Genomic DNA, 20,770 nt, shown 5'->3' on the forward strand with positions numbered 1-20,770 from the left:
TCTTGTGTTTAGTAAGGGTGGCCCCATCAAAATGTCAATAAATATTGTGAGGAATATAGAGGACCCATGTGGTTTGGGATGGATCAGAGCCAGTGGTGTGTCTCCATCTTCTGTATTTGTAGCGAAGAGAAAGGCGATGCTGAAGTAGAAGCAGAATGTTCTGAAATGTCTGTCTCCAGCTTTTGGGAACTTACTTAAGGTAGTTTTGTGTACATTAAAGTCATAGCTTTTTGATGTAGGTGAAGAGCAGAGCTGACTATCCCTGCCTTGCTTGGACTGGGAAGTGCCTATCCAGCCTGCAGCTTGTGTCTGAAGCAGCCACCACTGTAAAAGTGACTCTTTCAGATTTGTACAGCTCAACCTTTTATTTTTAATCATATTTAGCCAGGTGCTGGTTACTTCAAATCTATTTCTTAATGCTAATAAAATGCTCTTAATTTTAAGAACTGTCTGCTGTAATGCAGCATATGCGGCCTATGGTAATTTCTTAACTGTATGATATCTCATCTTCATTTCCATTTGAAATTTTAGCATCTACTATACATTGTTTTTTTTTTGGTTGTTTGTTTTATTCTGCTGCATTCTTGTAGCTTTTTTTAATTTGAAAGTGTCTGAAGCACCAGACTTCTTGTTCACACACTGCTTGCTACGATGAGCTGCATGAGACAACATCTGTGTAGTACAGACAGAGTGCCCGAAAGAATGCGGGGTGTGTCTGTCTCCCTGCTTATCTTGGCTTGCTTCTCTTCTCCTGACTCCTCTTAAGGTCTGTCTTTCTAGTCTGCAGTCTGCGCTAGTAACTTGGTGAAACTGGAGTCAGGCTCTGGGACACTCCACAGAGACCTGTCAGTGACTGGGCAAGAAGGAGCCAGCCAGGTCCCTCCTGCTGCTGGTGAAACATGAGGTGAGGTGGGAACATCTGGACAGGGAGAGAGTGGCACTCCTGTCTACAGTGAAGGACAAAAAATGAGGAGTGAGGGGAAGAATAATAAACAGAGCAGAGCAGGGAAGGTCTGAGAGCATGCTAAAGGTCTGAGGTGGGTGGGGGAGAAACTCTCGGATAAACCAAAAGCAGAACACAGGAGCGGCGAAATGTGACTGAAGAAGTCTAGGGACACTTCTTAAAAAACATCCAGAAATGGTGATGGTGATTTCTGTTGCATTTTAGTTGTTTTAGTTCTTATTGTCCAAGTCAGGTTATTTGGACTGGGTTACAGCTGAATTTCACCTGTAGTTTCTTCATCCGTATCCAGCCCAGGCCTGAAAGCTCTTACGTAAGACGTCTTGCGAGCTTTGAGGTGGACTCACAAATGCACAGAGGAATGGTGCTTGGTACTGGGGTGGATTTCATACATACATCACAGCTTGCCAGAGCATTTAGTTCCTTCTGTAATGAAAAGGGACAACTTAATAAGAAAATTGGTTTCGCAGACGTCAATACTATATACCTGAGGTGGCAAAAAACAAACAAAACCCAACCCAGCCCACAAACCCAACACCTAGAGAGGAGTGTTTTTATTTCCTCTAACAAATGTTTAATGCCAAATGCAGGAGTCCTGGTGAGAAGGACCACACTGAGGGAGTCTTCTTCAGTGGTGGGTGTCCTCAGCAGGCTGTCCCTGCTTGTGGCCTTTTTTTTTCCCCTGAGATTGAATGGTTCTGGTCATTAGTGCAATGTGATGGGTTAATATTCTTTGAAGCTAAAAATGAACAGCCGTGGTAGGAGAGCAGTTGTCTCTCCCCTGTGTCGCACTGTAGACAGACTAATCCTTCTCTTGCCAGTCTCTGATGCAACTTAATTAATTTTAGTGGAATTACTCCTGATCTATAATTAAGTGAGAAGGAAATTGAACTGGACAATGTGAGAAGCTTCCTATGTTGTTGCTTATCATTATGAAGAGAAATGGAAGAGTTCACATTTCATTACTGCCAGTCTGTCACCTTGAACATGAAATCCTCCTTACTAAGCACCGCTTCAGAAAAAAAGTTACTAAATGTGGAGTGTAAGTTCAAGCTCACCTTATTCTTTAGCCAGCCATGTAAGAATGGTTTTAAGTTCAGGAGGATATCTAAAGCTGAGTTGCAAGTCATAACCTTTTCTTGATATATTTCTTTTTTTTTCTAAGACATGCTGTCCTAACAACCCCCAGCACCACCACACAGACCAGCAGCTCACCGCTGAGGGATCCTCACCTGCAGGGAGGTCCTACCAAAACCCTGGCTATTTACGCACCCTGTCTGCCTGCACAGCTCTGCCTTCTGGATTTGGGATGTGCTTTATCATATGGTCGGTCCCTGTTTTACCTGTGGCTGGGATCTTTTCTGGATAAGATTTTTCTTTCCGTCAAATTTTCAGCAGGGCAGCACAGAAAATAGCACTGTGAGAACTTTGATACCAGCATAGTGGGGGATGGCTATAGTAACCGGAGGAAATAGCAACTATTTTTGGTGCCCCGTCTTGGGTATTTTGTACAAAACCACTTAAAGTTTGCAGGAGCAATACAGCTCTCGAAATAGAAACCCATCGTTCACATCTGAAGTTAAATATGCAGAAGTTGCTGGAAAGAATTGCAGATTATTTACCATTTGTCAGAACTTGCAAGGAAACAACTGTTGCCATCAAGAGCGTGCCAAAGGTAGTATTTCTGTGATTCCTCCTTCTTCATGCAAACTCCCTGTATTATGATATTACTATTCTTAGGCATCTGAATTACTTTGCCGAGTCCTAATTTAAATACCTATTTGTCTTCTTGTTTGATAGCCATTTCTTTGTTACTGTATCAAAGTAAGTGTTAGTGCTCCTTCTGCCCCCACTTGAGAAATGTAATGGAAATGTTTGTCGTCTCTGTGAGGAAGGAAAGTGTATTTGGCCAAGGATTAAATAAAAAAGTTAACTTTGCATATGTAGTGTGAGTTATGGCCCGAAGAAGATTAAATACAGTTGACCGAGTCCAGCGTGTGTATCCTGGAGTAGTTGCTTTGCTGTGTGTGTATGTTGGGGAATCATTTGGTCTCTTTTGTGTTCTTAAATTCTGGCATAATCAAGTTGCAGCCTTACTTGTATTTCTCTTTAAGATATTAGAAACACAAGTTATTAAATATCTGTTGTTCTTAATTTTCAAGGTAGTTTCTGTTGGAATTTAGTTAGGTTACTTTACTATGCCATGGCTTCTCAAATTCACCCCCTCTCACTAGCCTCTCTTTGTGTTTCACATAGCAGCACTTCCATTATCAAATAAAGTATCCAGTGTTGATACATACAGCTTCCTCTTTGCATTTTTTGACTATTTGGTATGCTAGGTTAAAATGTATGATTTAGTAAAAATGCAGTCACGAGTCTCTAATTGCATGGGTAAGAAATATTTTTGTAGTTAATATGCTAAATATTTCAGTAATTTGATTTTTGTCTTAAAATAAATCAATTGCTGTGCGAAAGAAAACAATTTTCAATTCTTTTTTATTATTCTTTTTAAAAGAATTTAAACTTTTTAATAAAAATAAACTCAAGCTTTAAACTGACCCTCGGCTTTGGCCCTATATTTATGTGGCTGCGATTATTTGATTACAGCAGCTGCAATTTAAAATGTTCTTACTCAGTTTGCAGTGTGGCAGGATGAGCTATCTGTTCTGAGAATTATTTGGGCAATTCAAGAATCTTCAATGATATTTATAGCCTTCAAAATCTGAAAGTTAGGACACAAAATGTATTCCCCTATTGCCATAGCCGGTCCTATTTACATATAAAGGAATTCAGCTGATACGGTAGCATATGCCAAATCTGCGGTTAATGCTGTGGGGGAAAATAACAAATAGAACATCTTTGCTTTCAGGTCAGTTGATGTCTGTCTGTGACTAGAAAATCTTGTTTAAAGCCCTGTCATTAAAGGTCATTTATTTTAAATGCTATTGTTTAAAAATAATTTATTGGCTTTATTTTTTTCTTTTATTTAAGGATGCTGTTGAACCATTTGCTACTCTGAAGTGATCTTTTATGCACAAGCTGATAATAATTGATACACAGAGAAGTCTATGGGTAGAAACTTTAGACCCAGAGAGAGTAAATAATTAACCTGCAGGTTACATCTCCCATCTATCAATTTCTGGAACAGCAAAAATAGTTTAAAAATTCCTTGAAATTGAGGCAGAAAGGTAAACTGAAAAGGGCGCATCCAAGTTGGATGTGAGAACTAGCAAAAGGGGCAGATTGCTTGGAGAGGATCAGTTTGAAACAGTTCAGGTACTCCAACTTCTGGTGAATACAGAATCACTTATAACATCCGAGAGGTGAAAATATGAATCCGGTTAAAAAGTAATAGCAATCTTACTGAGAGTGCAGTTATTTGGAAATCAGTATATATCCTCACCCAAAAGCTATGCCTTCATTTTGATTTGAATGAAAACATTCCTGTCAGAATGATAAATATACATATATATATAAATATATAAAAAATGGTATGTTTAACAGTTCACTAGGTGCAAATTTAAAATATGTTTTCTGGTAATAAAATGTATTTTCTGTACTGTTCATCTGCTGTCACAGAACTCTATTCCCATATATTTTGTAGATGTTATCAAATGCTTGAGATTGATGTGTTTGTGAAGTGGGGAGGCTGCAATACAGAGAAACAAACTTGTGATGAAACGTCTGCATGTGGTGGTTACAATTTCATTTCAGCTTGGTGGAGTTTGAGAAGCATGTGTGTTATGTCTAGCGACATGGAAGAACAAACAAATTTCCAGTTTTCCTCAAGGCGGATCCTCAGCTGATGTAAACTATCACAAAGCAAATGATGTTAATAGAGATTTGATTATGTTTTTCTAACCAGTGGAGAATCTGTCCTTCTGTCATTCATTTCCCAGAGACGCTGCTGTGGTGTCTGTTGGACCTGAGCCATTTTTTATTAAGGAATTCTTGGTGTATAGAAGCTGGTGAATGAGCTCCACGTGAGCACATCCCTTCCCTGAAATACTGATTCTCATTTTACTTTTAAACTTTCTACAGCAATGTAGCTTTTCTTCCTGTTCCTTTTCCCTTAGCTCCATCAGCATCTATTGACATCACCCTTTGGCTGACCTAGTCCTCAAATTCTGCAACAGGAGCAAGAGGACAACTACTACTAAGTCTTTTTTTGAAAGAGCAATTAGACACAAAAACCTGATTTAGCAAATTTAGAAAAAAAAAAAGTGCATTTTGCATGTTACAAAAGCATTAGATGCTATGTATAAGCGAAGCACTTTTTTTTTTTTTTTTTTAGGGGGCATATGTTGTCATTTATATTTTGGTTTATTTTTTCAAGTTTTTATGTCTGGGGTAATTTGAAACAGCTTCTACATGGTCAAAATAGTTTAGACTGCAATATAAGGCACTGCAGATTAGCACTAGCTAGAGATGCAGTTGGAAGTTAATCTAGATGACCTTATTTTTGTCATGATTTTTGGACTGTAAATGGCTAATTCTGTATTCTGTCCAATGACATTTACTGTTAGCTTATTCCTAAGAAATTATGAAATACTCATTTTGATGTGTTCTTTTAAACAGAGTTAAATGCAAGAGGCAAAAGGAGCAGAGAGAAGTATTATATTAGAGTAATTCTCAATAAACAATTGATTTAGAACAAAACCATCCTTAATGATGTGTCCTTTGAAGATGACCTGTGATTACAACCCACAGTTTTGCTGTCATTTAAGCTAGAGGGGACATGTGTTACTGTCTTGCTCAATTGATGAGATTCGATGGATGATTGAATGATGAGACTGCAAGCCAGGTCTTTAGCTTGTCAACTCATGCCTAATTCACAATGACAGTGTGCATGCAAGGCAAGCGTCTGTATTCGGTCATGTTTAAGCTTCTAGTTACAGTCTTCCCTCTGTGTTAATGCTGTAGATGCTTCAGAACAGACCAGAGAAGAAAAAGAAGGCCATGGACAGAAAGAGTGGGCAATTTTTATGTACTTTATTTGCTGTTTTTTCTCTGATTCTTTTAATGTTTCTGTATAAAAATAAATACTGAGGAAGCGTTATCCATGGACAAAAATACAACTGTCTGGGAAAATAGACTACGTTCTTATGAAATACATTTTTTGTTAACTGCCTTTTTTTTTTTCAGTTTCCAAAATGGCTTGAATGTGTTCTCTGCTTTTCCTTGTGATTTTCATACATTTTATTCTGTTCTTGCCCCTTCTCCCTTGCTTGGCTCTCGATTGTGCAGGTGGAGCCGTGCTGATACCATTAATAAAGTGACATAATCGGACCTAACTATTTTTGGAACTGACCAAATCACAAATAGTTGCACATCCTAAAGCTGATGAAATATTTCTAATATTTTATGTTGATTTTAAAACGTTGCCTTATTCTACAGTAATGATTTTAACGGCTTAGCAGAAGCCTGGTGAGTGTAACAGGAAAGTAACTCTCTGCACGTCAGAAAAAGCAAATGCTGGGATGAGAAGAGAGATCACTTCTGAAGTGCTACTGGTAGGTTAGAATAGTTCTCAAGGAATTTTGGTCTTCTAGAAGTTGATATAATTTTAAGATAGATTATTTAGAGTTTTATAAGACGCCAACAAATTCACAGGCACAGCTACCAGTAGATCATTTTTTCCTTCCATGTTTTAAGTGGTTTCACAGATGAAGTTGTTTATGGAAGATGCTCTAAGTTCTTCTCAAAAGTTCCCGTGACTGGTTTTTGATGATAACTGGTTTTGAGTCCTAGCAAGTCTAACAGATAGCACTGATGTACAGGCCCTGTCACCATCTCAGAGGATTGATCTATTCACGTGTGCATGAAACTCCAAGTGTTCTGCTCATCCTGTGGAGGACTCAGACTCCTTTTGTTTTTTGCACTTCTTTAATTCATTAACCTGTTTCCATAGTCTTATGTCAAACATGTATATTACTGGTTCTTTAAATTGTTTACGTTCTTTGTAGTTGAGTGAGTAAACATTGCGCAAAAGATTTCAGAGGTCATGTAAGCTGCAGGACGTTCAGGCGTGGAGAAGCACTGTGGCATGGCTGACCAAGTTGTTCCATCCTGCTGTGCTCAGTACACTTCTTTTCAAGCCTTAATGCAGCTACATTTGGGAAGATTGGGCACGTAATTTACATTTCTTTTAACTGACTTTTTTAGTAGACTGCGTATTTTTTCTTTTCATATGTTTGGCCCTACAGAAATATTGAGTGGCATAACCAAAACTATTGTTTGGCACAGAGGTTTTTAAGAAGCATTAATATACTTGTACTATTTTAAAGGAATGCATGGGGTCAAATTAGGATTCAGACTATCAACACTGTAGAAATGTGGAAACGACTATTTGCATTCAGGGGGTTTGACAACAGGTTGATGAAAGGTACCAGTTGTGAGATGTTGGTGTGACTGCCTTGTAGGAAGGGGGCTTAGGGAGCAGAGTAGTAGGCGGAGTTCTGTACTTTGCAAGTGTAGTGTGTAGCATATATGCAATGTGTGGCTATCAAATCAATACTTAATGCAGTATATTGAGTGTAATACAGTGTAATGAGAGGATATATTTGATACCAAGATGCAGTTGTATTACAAATTTGCTTGAGGTGCGTATGAGAAAAACCTAGTTATTGCAGAGGTTTTGACATGTATATTTTTATTTTCCACAATTTTCTTCACAAATAATTGTTTTTTACTTTATTTTGCCTTTATCTTATTTTTTCTTAGAACTGTACCCTTGTGAAGTGATTTTTTTCCATAGTTCTATAACAAGATGCATTGCATATCTCCTGAGGTGATTTTGTTTCTTTTGGGCAAAGTTGGTGTTGTTCTTAGAGGGTGTTCAAAGCACAGGTTCCTATCCACCCACAAAGAGAAATCTTACAAGAGAAACTCCTTAGATCACAGGAGAGTGTAATTCCTCTTACGGCTGTGCATGATATGTAGGGTTAAGTCTCTTGTTTCTGAAATCATTTAGGACTTCTTTTAAAAACACAGGTTGCATCATCATTGGCTGACTTAAAACCTAAATTGGGAACAGGATCATAAACAGTGTGGAGCAGAGATTCAGTATATGTCTGTGTCAGAATACTTCAATTTACAATCTTCATGCTTACTTAAACAAGGGTGAAATAATTGGCTGTTGGAAAATTACTGGTGAGTTGATGTCTTTGTTTTCTGTGCCTGTGTCAATCACTAGAAGACTCTGGAGAGTCACTTCTTGCTTTGTCATCACTGTAAGTGAGCATATTACAGTATACTTGGGAGACTTAGGAAGGTTGAAAAATGTATCTAGTACATCTAGTGCATTGGTGTATTTGTGAATCAAGAGTATTTTTCACAGTCTGCATTTCTACAAATGTGCCTTCTGCTTGTATAGCACCGGGCCAAAAAAGGCTTCTCAGAAACTCGGTATCTTTAACGTACCTCCCAGAACTCGCTATTAGTTTCCATGATTTTCAGGCATAGAAACCAAACAGCCCCTTCTGCAGGCTGTTATCAGTTTTTTGAAATCAATTTGCTTACAGGGTTTAATATTATTTGAATAAAACCTACGCTTCTCACTTAACATGGCATCAGCACTGCAAAAAAAATCTTGCTCCCTTTGAGCTTGTCCAGCTTGTTTGGTTTCTAGAAGTTAATATCCAGTGCTTTGGTACAGTGTTAGAAATAACAGAAGGGCAAAACTTCATGGTAAGAGGCTCTTACAGTCCCTTTTACTTGACAGGTGATTATTATTATAATATTTTTCTGCTCACTGAAGTTTTCTTCTGCCTATCAACCTCAGATCTAGTGCTGCAGCTGTGGTTAGGTGGGCCAGCAGGGTAGGGTGCAAGGATTTCTTCCCATTTTCTTTAGAGAGGCTGAATAGGGCATTGTAGGACTTTGGCTGGAACCTTTTCAATCACAAGTTACTTTTATCCTGTGGGTCTCTAACACAGCACACTGTTGTTCATCTGTCCATCTCTTCCTTAGCCTGTCATGCTTCCATGTAGGATTTGTTTTCTAGATCAACAAATGAGTGCTGTCTCTTTATTCTTCAAATACCTTCTCTGTTCCTGTTTCATGGATGGGCTTAGCACTGATTTCAACACATGCATTGAAACATCATGTTGAGACCTCCCCACTTGACAGCTCACCTGCTCTTCTCAAAACACGGGCTCCTCAGCTTCCCTTTCAGAAATCCTGCCATGGTTGCTGCGATCACGGACTCTGAGTTCTTATTAACTCAAGTGTATCACAGTTTCAAAATAAATGTATGTATTTGCTTTACAGATCTATTCTTCCTGCAACTTCTGCCTTTCTGCTGGGGTATTCTGTGGGCAGCCCTGATTGGCACAACTCCTGACATGTTCCCTGTGTACTGTAGTGAAAAGCTGGAAATTTCAATTTTAGGGCTATCTATGGAGCTTGTTTACTTTGGTTTCCTACACATGATGAATGAGGTTTGAATTCAAGATCAGAGCCAGGCCTCTTCTGCTGGAGGGGAAAGCTGCTGAAAGCAGAAGAGCGTGCTCTGGGTGGCTTACCCCTTGGAGCCACCCTGATGACTACCACCAAGTTTGGGGTGTGGGATCCTGAACGTGGGCACCTTTTTGGTCGGTTTTCAGGACTTGGTCACTGATGATGGTGATGGACTGGCCTGTCATGCAAACATATCTGGCACTTGTGTTTGGAAAAAGTCAGGCTGGGTGCAGCCTGAGGAGGGCTTGCTGCCATCATACTGCATCTGTGTTCTGGTCCTATTCATGCAGTGATCCCATACAACTTCTTTATTACCTTCTGTACAATCCAGGACTGACAGTTCAGCTTCCCAGGGAGGGTGGATGTTGGATTATGTGGAAATATCAGTCCTAGTGATTAGAGGAGGGTGCAGAGACCTTGCGGCCCTAGGTGCGAGTGGCAGTTCCTGTAAGAGAGGCAAGTTACTTTGTGGAGGAAGGTTTTTCTTCCACAGTTTGAGCTTTTCCCTAGCATATGGGTAGGTAGGAAGAGTTTGCCAAATGTGTGATAGTTACATAAAACATGCAACATCTGACAGATACGGAAAGGATTGTAATAAATGATTTCTTTGCACTCCTGCTCCAGAAAAGCTAAACAAACTGTTAATACAAAGTCCATCAGATCTTCTCTCCCATTTCTGGGGTCCTTTGTGTTTGTGTGGAAACTCTGTAAGCGTGGGCTAACATTGGCCAGATCTGCTTGAGAGCTTTTTACTAGGAAAATGTTAGGTACTATGCTATTTCGAATGACAGCCTTTATTTATTTATTTGCTATTGCTATTAATACTTGTGGGAGATTCATTTCCCATATCTCATCTCCATTTCCAGTTCTGCATCTGCTATAACCCAGAGACACTAGATGCTGCTTGCAGTACTCATATATTTTTTTGTCTCCTTTCTCCCTTTTCTGTCTTTCCTATTTTTAAAGCTTATTAGTTTTCTGAAGGATAAAGTAAAGTTAAAATAAATAATAAAAAAAAAAAGTAGAGTTGTATTTAGGAACTGGGGATTATTTTGTTTTACTGGAAATATTTAGCCAAGTTGGTGGTTTGGAAATGTTTTCATGAGAACTGCTTGAGCTAAAAGTTACTGAGACAAAATTCCAGAAAAATAACTGTGAACTCCAGTTTATAACAAGGTCATTTCTGGCAGTCTTCAGTTTAAAAACTTTCCGTAGCTGCAAGAAAGGAAGAGTTACAGATCAGTGCGATCTGGAGTTTTTGGCAAGTTGAAACAATTTAAAAAAAAATATTAACATTTGGATTTAACCCTCCCTCCGCCCCCCGCTGTGACTAGCTCATTTCCATTCAACTTTTTCTCTGTATCCTTAATAAGAATGACACTGAGGAACAGAGGATGGGAAGAGAGACTTTTTTGCTGTTTAAAATTGGTTCCGCAGGATGGAAATTTGGCATCACATGCGGAAACTAGCAAATCTGTTTACAGAACTCTCTGCCTCTCCATCCAATGAAACCAACAAGACAGCTCAAATAAAGGGAGATTTTAGTGATGAAGTCACATTTTTGTTGAAATTTTCAGTGTTGCTTTCCTCGTCTTTTTAGCTTGTTCAAAAACCGGTTGTCTGGTGTGAGACGCAATGTAAATAGAGGGTGCCAGTACTTTTGTCCTGTGGTCTTCAGAGCTTCAGGCCACTGTTCATGTGAACGAGCCACGTACAAAGAGCCCAAAAGTGATGGTATCAAAGACACTGAGGGTCTGACAGATAGGGCTAACATAAATATTAGGAGGGTATTTTGATGAGAGGAGTCCTTGCAGGTTTCAAATGTAAGTGTTAGAAATGTAAGTGTTAGGGTTGGGTTATGCATTTTATTAATGGAGAAACACACAGGAGTAAGGGACATCAGCTTCCCATCTCTAACTTCTATGAATTTGAGAATCTCAATTCTGTAAAAGCCAGATCTTTTCAAAGTTCAGATGGGAATACCCTGAACACCCCATGGTATACCCCTGAATAGCCTTCTGTGGTATGTTAGCAGGAAACAGGTAGGATGGGAGGTTGGAAGCACACAGTTCCCTGTGTAGCTAACTTAGTAACCAGCAAAAATGAGCCAACGGGGAAATTAGTCTATTAATCTGGTAAAGAATGGTAGAAACTTATCTAGGAACAAGCAGAAGACTTGGGAGAAGCTGTAACTTGCTGCGTCAAAAAATGTTCTGGTGCTATGCAGTTGTCAGCAGTTCTGCACATCTGCCAAAGAGCAATAAAAAATAGGTAATTTGTTCTAATAATTACTATATATTTTTTATATTTGCTTGCTTTTTATTCTAGAGATTAAAAAATGTTAGAAAAATGAATAAGGGCTTGTCTTCATAGAAGAGTTACAAGAGGAGTTATTGTTGTTACTGTGCCTTTTCCACTTCTTAGCCATATACAAAGCTGTATAGAAAGGGAGAGTTTAGTGATACCATACATGCCATGGTTATTTGGCTTTAAAATAAAGAAATGCTTATGGATCTTTTTAAAAACAAGAACAACAACAAAAAAAAAAAACAACCTCCAAACTAACCAACCAAAAACCAAACGAATGGGAAAAGGAGCTTATCAATGAAGAGGGAAAGTTTACTGATGATATTAACGTGGTCATGGTAGTGAGGTTGGAGTGAACCATAAGGAGTTGGAGGAATGCTGGAGAAAGCAGTGTGACTGGATAGTAGAATGGTAAGTAAAATTTATTGCAGGTAAAATTTAATGCAGATAAATGGAAAGTGATCTACAGGGGGAGAAATAACTGCAGTTCCACTAAAAAGTGATGAGCTTTGAGCTGACTATTATCGTGCATAACTTGGTTATGATAAACAGCAGTGTAAAATGAACTCATAGCTCTGCACTTATCAGAAGAGCAAATCACATGATAGGCGTTGTTAATAAAGGAAAAGAGAGTAAAACAGGACATCATCATTGTTGCTGATGTGTGAATTCATGGCTCACCAGCATCTTGAGTAGTACGTGCAATTTCTGTCCCCTCAACCAGCAATGATACAGTAGGCTGGAAAAAATTTAGAGAAAGCAGTCATAACAGATGCAGAAAAGCTTATATACAGAGTAAACTGTCTTTCTTTATCTTGGGAAGAAGAGATTTGGAGTGATTTTGAGGTATGCAATATTACATGTATGAGTGAAAGGAAAGGGTGGACAGGTGTGACTGTTCGGTGTCTCTTCCAACACAAGTCCTAGGTGCTATGAAAAAGAGTATACGCAAAGAGAAAGAGGTGGGTCTTTGTGAAACAAAGTGCCAAAGAATATTGTGTTTGAAAGTTTACGTGGATCTACTTTCTGACGCTACATGCTCAAAAAAGTCCATTTTTTTCTGTAATTGATGTAGTGGATGGGTGCACTTTGAAAGGTTAGTGTTTTCATGGACTACTGCAGTTTTTGGTTGTCTTTTATTACCTGCAGTAGGCAACTATTATAGGTCTATAAGGAAAAGTGAGATTAGCACACTTAGCTGAATTAATACTAATTATAACTGTGTATAATATTATAACTTTTCATGTGTGAAGAAGGATTTTTATTTTTTTCTTATTTAGTCTCCCAGCTTCCTCAATTATTTCAGAGGATTCAGAGGTACCTGGATTTCAAAAATTACTTGTGGATTTAGTTGCCAGTAAATGTTTCTACTGTTCTCTTTGCCCCTAGAAAATAATTTTCTCAGTGTGTTTGATAACTTCAGTTGTGCACATAGCAGGAGTATTCTATTTTATAAGGGCTTTTATATATATGTCCTCTTAAGGCATGGTGCTCTTCATTGGAGGCAGTGGCGGAATGGTGTCTTAGCCCCCAGATGCGGCTGCTTCCTTCTCAGTGAGTTGCTGGCTTCTTCTCAAGCGGTCCTCCTTTAGCCACTGCTACACTGAAATACTGGGTCCCAAATTTGGGGCCTAAAAGCAGTTATTCATGCCTAGAAATCTGGAATCTCGCTGCCTCGGTATCATCATAACAACATGGTATGTTTCTCTTGAATAGTTCTTGAGCTCAGTTTTGAGCTCAAACTGTGTGTTGGTGAAACTACGAGTGTCTTCCCCTGAAAGCAGAGGAATGATGAGGATGTTGAAAACGTGTCGGTGCAGCTCTCCTCACCTCCCCAGCTGGGTGAGCTCAGTCCTCTCCTTCCTCAGGAGACTTGCATCAGTAGCAGCACCTATTGCAACACGTTGCGTGTGCCTGTGTTTTGCGTGTGTTGTGTACACTTTGTGCCTTTTCCCCCCTCCATCCCCAGTGCCTGCACTCTATTTCCATGAACCTTCACTGGAGATGTTAACTTGGCAGCCTTGTCAGAGAACCATGGGCTGGCCTCTGTTGCTTGGCCTGTCACACCCTTGCTCCTTGTGCTGTATCTAGTCTGGGGATTTCGGTTTCCCGGACCAGCTGGAGGGCTGGAGTATGCACGCATGAGCCTCCATTGCTCGTTGAACGCTGAATGAGTTTCTACACAGAGACTCTGCCAGTTGTGGTTTCTCACAGCTCAACAAGGCCTCCATTCATTTTTATTCCGATGGATGTTTTCTCTTTTTGGAAACTTCTCTCTCATGCAGGATTATTTGTCTGTAGTATATAATATAAATACCAATACATATAAATACCAATGCAGTATTTGGTGTGGTACTTTGATGGACTTGTAATGTTTTGCTTCTGAAATGAGAGACAGATCTTGGGGAGGTCCTGAACACAGTTGCAGAGCAAGCACGAATACCAAAGTTTAGTGGGAGCCCAGGTTTCCTGATGGTAACTTGTTGTGCTAACAGCAGATTCATTTGTTTCCTAATTAATCAGAAAGAGTGTTCTTTTTATTTCAGCCATCTGGAGGAGAGCATGTTGTTTAGCTTCTTGCTACTGCAAATTGGAGCTACACAGGAAAAAAGGATGTTTCAACTCGTGTTTTTGGCTTGTTTTTCTAGGTTGAGTCAATACAGAGCACATTAAAACATACAGTAATCAGCTGTAAAGATCATATCTCAAGGACTGCAAAGATGTAACTTAAAGTTTTGTCCCTGAGAAGACAAGGAAGTATTGATGGTTTAATTGCTTATTATTCCTTGTTTTGTTCCATGGGATCAATTGTCAGACAAAGAAGATGTTTCCTGAGCGAACTGCAGGACTACTCTAGGACACCGCGTTTGTTAGCGCGTTGTAGGGAACATTCAATGTCGCTTTTACATCTCTTCTTTGGATTAATGTCAAAAGCATATTGCCTGTCACACAATTTGCTGAGTGTGCCATTAGCTTGCTAACTCCCCGCAAAGATCTTAAAACATTGCGTTGTTTTTTTCTCCAGAAGTCGCATCTGCGCAACCTTTCTTTGGAAGCTGCATTGTTCGTGTGGAATATTTTCCAAGGAGCAGTCTGTCCCTATGTGATGTTTACTGTATTTTTGCCTCGCAGCCAGCAGATTTTAGTACAAACTTGCCTGGGGGTGGCCTTGTCCTATTTTCCTCTTAGATGGTTCTGGCATTTATAGAGCTTGGGAGATCGTGCTTCTGAATTTTCCAGTCTGAAGAGCTCGAGCCAAAACAGCAGGGGAGATAGCAAACCTGTACGTTGTTTGGCTCACGGCAGCTGGGCCTGTTTTTCCTTTGACCTAAAGCAATGGCAGATTTTCTTGGGTTCAGTGTGGAGGAGGGGGGATGTGAAGAAGAGGAAAGATATGAGGGAAATCGCTTTATCTCTTTGCTTGGAAAAAGCAACCTATTTTTTTATTATTTACTTTTTCCCCCCACGCCAATGCCTATTTTTGATCCCCTAACAAAGGTAACTTAATAAACCTCAAGTTACAGTTACATCACAGGTAGGGAGCTGTTCTTTTTCTTGGAGCTGATTTATGGATGCCGATTACTGATGAGAAAAGGGACTGCGTTTTGTTTTAATATTGCATTACTGTTTTGAGCAACAAGCTCTTTCTATGTTGTCATACTGTTGTGCTTGCAGAGTTGACTTTTTATTAGAGGATTGGCTCCTCTGGGGTTTTTAGTGACGTTTCATAGCTTCCCACCACACTCTATTTTCTCCTTTACAACTTGGTCAGTGGAAAAATAAAAAAAAGAAAAAACAAAACAAAAAAAATCAACCAACCCTCTTGCCAGTTAGTGCCCAAAGCCTCTACCGGGGAATGAACTTTGATGAATGAATGTGGGAAAATTGGAAATATCCTGCAGATGGGTGGCTCAGAGAATATAGCAACTCTTACGGCTTGGCCTTGTTCTCAGAGAGCCTTTGTTGTCTGTAAACACTTTCTCTGCAGTCTTCCCCTCTAAATGAGGTTTCCTGTGGAAATAGACCTCACTGTAGCTGCCTTTTACTTGTCCTGCTCTTACATTTAGCAGCAGATGTTTCAGTTAAGTTTTGCATTTATGTAATAGTGTTGTTTCCTTGTGCCACAGAGTGATTTTATTCATGAAGGAATGCTTTTTAAATGTGATTGTTCGAGTCCCAAGCTCATGGATTCCAGGAACATAGGAAAGTTTCCTAAAAAAGTTGGTGAGAACAGCGAGTGGTGAAGCTCGCCACTTGTTTAAAGTGGAACACGAAGTAATGCTGCCTGTAGTGCTGAGCACTTCTGAGGGACTCATCCTGATTAAACCAAATTCAAAAGTGTTGTTTTTCTTAGGATTCTTGATTGTATATCTACACTGCTGTGGGAGAAACAATTGATAGATCCTGAGCATCCTCAGCTGAACATGAAAAGAAAGAACAAAGTCATCTTTCTTCCCCTTTCAGTATTTTCTCCCTTTATATTGTTTACTTCATAGATTTTTCTTGCAGATGTGTGAGGATATTCATAACAACTGTTGTAGGAGAAACTATCGGCTCTGATGTACTTCAGGCAGGGGATGAAGCTATGAAGCTATTGGGCTGCTGCTTCTGCAAGGAAGCTCTTTACCTGCTTCATAGTGCAAGTGCTTGTCCAGAGTAAATAAATAAATAAGTAAAATACAAAAATCCAAATTGGCAACTTCTGACAAATTTCCCACCCTTCCTCTTTTTCCCATTTGCAGTACACTCTAGGTTATTCATAACTTGTGTGTGTCACCATTTCATACCAACGGGAAGATGCACCTGCAGTAGGTGGAAGAACCAGGAGAATCATCATCATGGCCTACAGCTTCCTAATGAGGGGGAGTGGAGGGACATGCGCCAATCTCTTCTCTTTAGTGACCAGCGATAGGACCCGCAGGAATGGTGTTAAGCTGAGGCAGGAGAGGTTCAGGCTAGACATCAGGAAGAGGTTCTTCACCGAGAGGGTGGTCGCACACTGGAACAGGCTCCCCAGGGAAGTAGTCACTGCACCAAGCCTGTTGGAGTTTAAGAAGTGTTTGGGTGGTGCACTTAGCCACGTGGTCTGAATTTTTGGGTAGACCTGTGTGGAGTGAGGAGTTGGACTCAACGATCCTTATGAGTCCCTTCCAACTCAGGATATTCTGTGATTCTATGCCAGGCAGAGCAGATGTACCTTCATCTAATGGTTCACACTGAGAGGGAAGGGTCAGCACGGAGCAGGTGTTGCAGAACCAGCAGTTTTGGTGTCTTCTGGCTGGGAAGTGGGAACACCTCAGGCTGCCTGAGTGGGCCAGGGTGGAGCTGAAGCCTTCCAAAGATACCGTGGCTTCAGAGCCGTGCAGTGTTTTATATGGACGAGCGATCCAGTCCCACTTAACAGTTGTACATTTCTTTTCCTCTATTCTTTCTAGTCCTCAGGTCAGCCTTGCAGTACAAGGCTTTTGTTACTTCACAGCTTAATTTGTTTCTTGTGATCTGCTTGAAATACCCTCATGTTTTCAAGTTTCACTTTTCCTGCATAGAAAGACTGTTTAAATTAGATAAATGTAGAAAGAAAGTAATCCCTTCAGAGGCGATAATTTATCTCAATTTCCTGTAATAATCATCACTTTTCAGTTATTTTCTTCATGTAGCATGAACTTGCTCTGCTTTTTGTTGCCCTTTGTCATCCCACAGATCCCCAGAGGCTGTAGTGAATTCATATTTCACATCTTCCCCTTATTTCAGTGATCGTCCAAACCAAAAGCAAAAAACGCAGGCAAAGGACCCTTGTACCTGCATGAACATGCTCTGTTGGATTTTGGTATTGCCCCTCATCTCACCTTTTTCACTAAATGTAATAATTCCTATAACTTGTCTACTGGTATTTAATAATTTTGCTGTTGTCATTAGGAATAGATTTTCTTTCCTATGCTGAACTCACTCAGGGAGATTGTAATTACTATTTACTGATTTCTTTCAGTGTTTTCAAGAAAATCTTCCTTAATGCTCTAGTAGAAGATCTGGTAGATTCTTCGTTGATATTAATTGCTGCATAATGAAGTGCCCTTGAAAGTCAGTTATGTAAATGAGCAGCCTTGAGCTGGCCATCAGAACAATGCTGGCTTGATCTTTAATTTAATAATTGAGGAGTTGGAACATAAAATGGTTCTTTAAATCTGAAATCGGGTAGAATCATATTTTTATTAGACAAATTCTAATGGCATGAACTATGATATATTGCTGGTATAAAATTTAGTTTAGCTGATTACTTTGCATGCAGGCAAGCACTTGAAATACAGTTATTTCTTAGGAAGAAGTCTTGTGTTCAGTTGCCTTAGGTATTTTTAGGTGATTATTTTGAAAGAAGTTGCTAACTTGTGGCTTTAAAATACCAAGTAGCGTCTTTTTGAAATATATTGTCTGTTTTCCTCCCTTCCTGCTTACCTTTGTTGTGATAAAAATCACAATTCTTCTGTAACAGTTCCACGTATTTTCCTTGAAAACACATCATACCTGAGTCTTTTGGCTTATTAAAAAGCCCATGAGTTCTAGACAACTGAGGGCAGTACATCATCTAAGTAATTTCGTCAGTTCAGGTAAAGTTTATTAATTGTTACATACAAGATATGCAGAAATTGGTGGATGCAAAGTTATTTGCAAATACAGCCTTGGCAAACCTCCTCTGGAATTCTGAACGGGTTTTCCAGCTAGACTTAGTCATTTTTTCCCTAATGTCTTGGCATAGCTGATCACTCAGGAGTGACATATGGTAGAAACATGCTCTAAGGGACAAGTCTCCCGGATGGCGCACAGCACCACACAAGATAGACAGATGGTGGCTTATTCAACCTTGGAAAAAGTTTAATCCTACGTATTGGCAAGGCGGCCTGGGTACCGAGAGAGAGGCACACACATGCCTGTGAAATCACAAAGCTTTTGCGAATTTGCTTGTTATTATTACTGAAAGAGCTAGAAGGTTTGTGGTGACATTATACAGAGTAAATATCTGCAAAGTTACATGTTCAGCATGCTATCAGGAAAAAGCAAAGTCACCTAGAAAGTGGAAATCCCAGAGTTAGCAGAAGACTGCAGAAAACAAAGTTTGCTGAACTTCCCACAGCTGTTTTTAGACTAAAAGATCTTTATTCAGCAAAGTTGTTGAGTACTTAACCCATGCACAAATAGCTGTTGATTAAATGAACTATCTAATGGGAGAAAGGGTATTTTATGTTTTTCATGGTTTTACTTAAGTTTCAGGTGTTGTTACTGGTTTTGTGAAGTGTATTAAAAGCATTCAGAGCACAGGATCTGTAACCTGTATTTTAGTTTAATAATCTTAAATGTAAGTTCAAACAAAAAGTTACAAATTGCCTGACACTACATTTAAATTTATAGCAGAAAATGCAATCTGTATGTTACAGTTTTAAAATAAGGGCATTAGGCCTATCGTTTAAATATATTGTGCTTAAGATGGTGAAGAGAGCCCCAGAGTATCTCAGATGAACAAATGAATTGCTGGTGTGGTCTATTGGGATACCTAAGAAAGAACGCAATCTGGTGTGAAATCTTTCTGGAATTCCAGTAGTGACCGATCTTCTGGAGGCAGCACAGTGTTTTGTAAGGATCTTGAAAATACCGACCTATTGAGAACACAAAGGATTGTCTGCCGAATGTCTTTTTCACCTTATTTTCTTTTATTTTTCTGGTAGATCACGCTCTATATTCATAACCAGAAGGAACAGGAAGAATCTCCAGACTCCCTGAACTTCAAGGATATCACTATGTTGTATTGGGTGAGTTTAAACTAGACAAGACTTTTCTTTCTGAAACACTTTCAGAAAGGTAAATATAATTCAAACAAGCTATTCTTTTGTTAGTAGAGGAATACTTTAGTCAAATTAATCTCATGCCAGTAACATTTCAGCCTGGCTGAATAATGAAGTGATCTTTCTGATACATATTTGATTGCGATTATGTATTTAGGCATGTTTTGATGTGTGTGTATAGATAGGTATTCATATGCATAACTGTAGCTGAATGTTACTCGTATTTTTTAGATACTGGCATATTTTGATTTATTAGTTCTGGAAATTTTTGTGGAAATATATTGGTTTCCAGGAAATCTCTCAGGTGAAAGTGATGCAGAAAGAAGGGGGAGAGAAGTGATATGCTTGGAGCAGGCAGTATATTGCTAATTATTTGCCAGGATGTGGAAGACCCAGTTAATATTACTGTTTAACCTACTGAGAAAAATGACTTGAAAATGAGATCCTAGTTGCTGAATTCTGAAGTCAGATGGCTCATTTGGCATTGAATGACAAGTACTTCTGAAACGTGATGCAGTGTCAGAGTCTGAGAGGCAGTTACAGAGAGAGAGCATAATTCAATAACCTGTTTAGGTTATGGATTGAATACGTAAAAGACATTACATTCCTGCTTTCAGCTGAGGGTGCTCTTGTGTAATATGATGATGTGCTTACTTTGGGGATAGTAAACATGAACGTTCTTCCTGAATACCTTTCAGGTACTTTTTTTCTTGTCGCTCTTTTCTTTATTTTGCTGTGTTCCGTTGTGAGAAATGGTGACCAAATCATAGCTGAAACTGAAAGTATAATGTAGTTGCTGCAGAACGAGTGCAATCTTTCTGATTTATTTTTTCAGCTTCTATAGCTAATTATTATAGGACTAAGCCGGTACAAATTTGATTAATTAAATTTTGTGTCCAAGTGCACAGTCAGCAAAATAAAACAGACAGCAGTTTACTCCCAGCCTAGACATTGCAAAATTTTCTTACGTGCCACATAGAAGAAGCGAGTGATTTGGTAGCCCATCCTGCCCCCTAAGGCAGAGTCCTGGCTTGTTGTCACAAAGCATGCCTGTGGGCCTTCCAAACATCATTTATTTGTGAGAAAGAGAGCTACAATCTGGTGAGATGATTAAAATTCTGCAGATCCACAGCTGACACCTTTTTGACCCAGATCTGAAGTTCAGGCTCGGAAGTACTTGAGTCCCTTGAAATTTTAAGTTATGCTTCAT

The 20,770-nt window shown here is 39.3% G+C and overlaps 1 protein-coding gene across 1 annotated transcript in view; it reads left to right on the forward strand.

Annotated features, from left to right (window-relative positions):
• LDLRAD4 (low density lipoprotein receptor class A domain containing 4) overlaps positions 1-20,770 on the forward strand; it is a 272,488-nt gene that overhangs the window by 22,162 nt on the left and 229,556 nt on the right. Inside the window, exon 2 of the mRNA XM_027451928.3 lies at positions 19,444-19,527. The gene's annotated coding sequence lies outside the window, so the exon portion shown is untranslated. The remainder of the gene's footprint in view (positions 1-19,443; positions 19,528-20,770) is intronic.

The sequence above is a fragment of the Anas platyrhynchos genome, chromosome 2 (assembly GCF_047663525.1).
Source record: "Anas platyrhynchos isolate ZD024472 breed Pekin duck chromosome 2, IASCAAS_PekinDuck_T2T, whole genome shotgun sequence".
NCBI classification, from domain to species: Eukaryota; Metazoa; Chordata; class Aves; order Anseriformes; family Anatidae; genus Anas; species Anas platyrhynchos.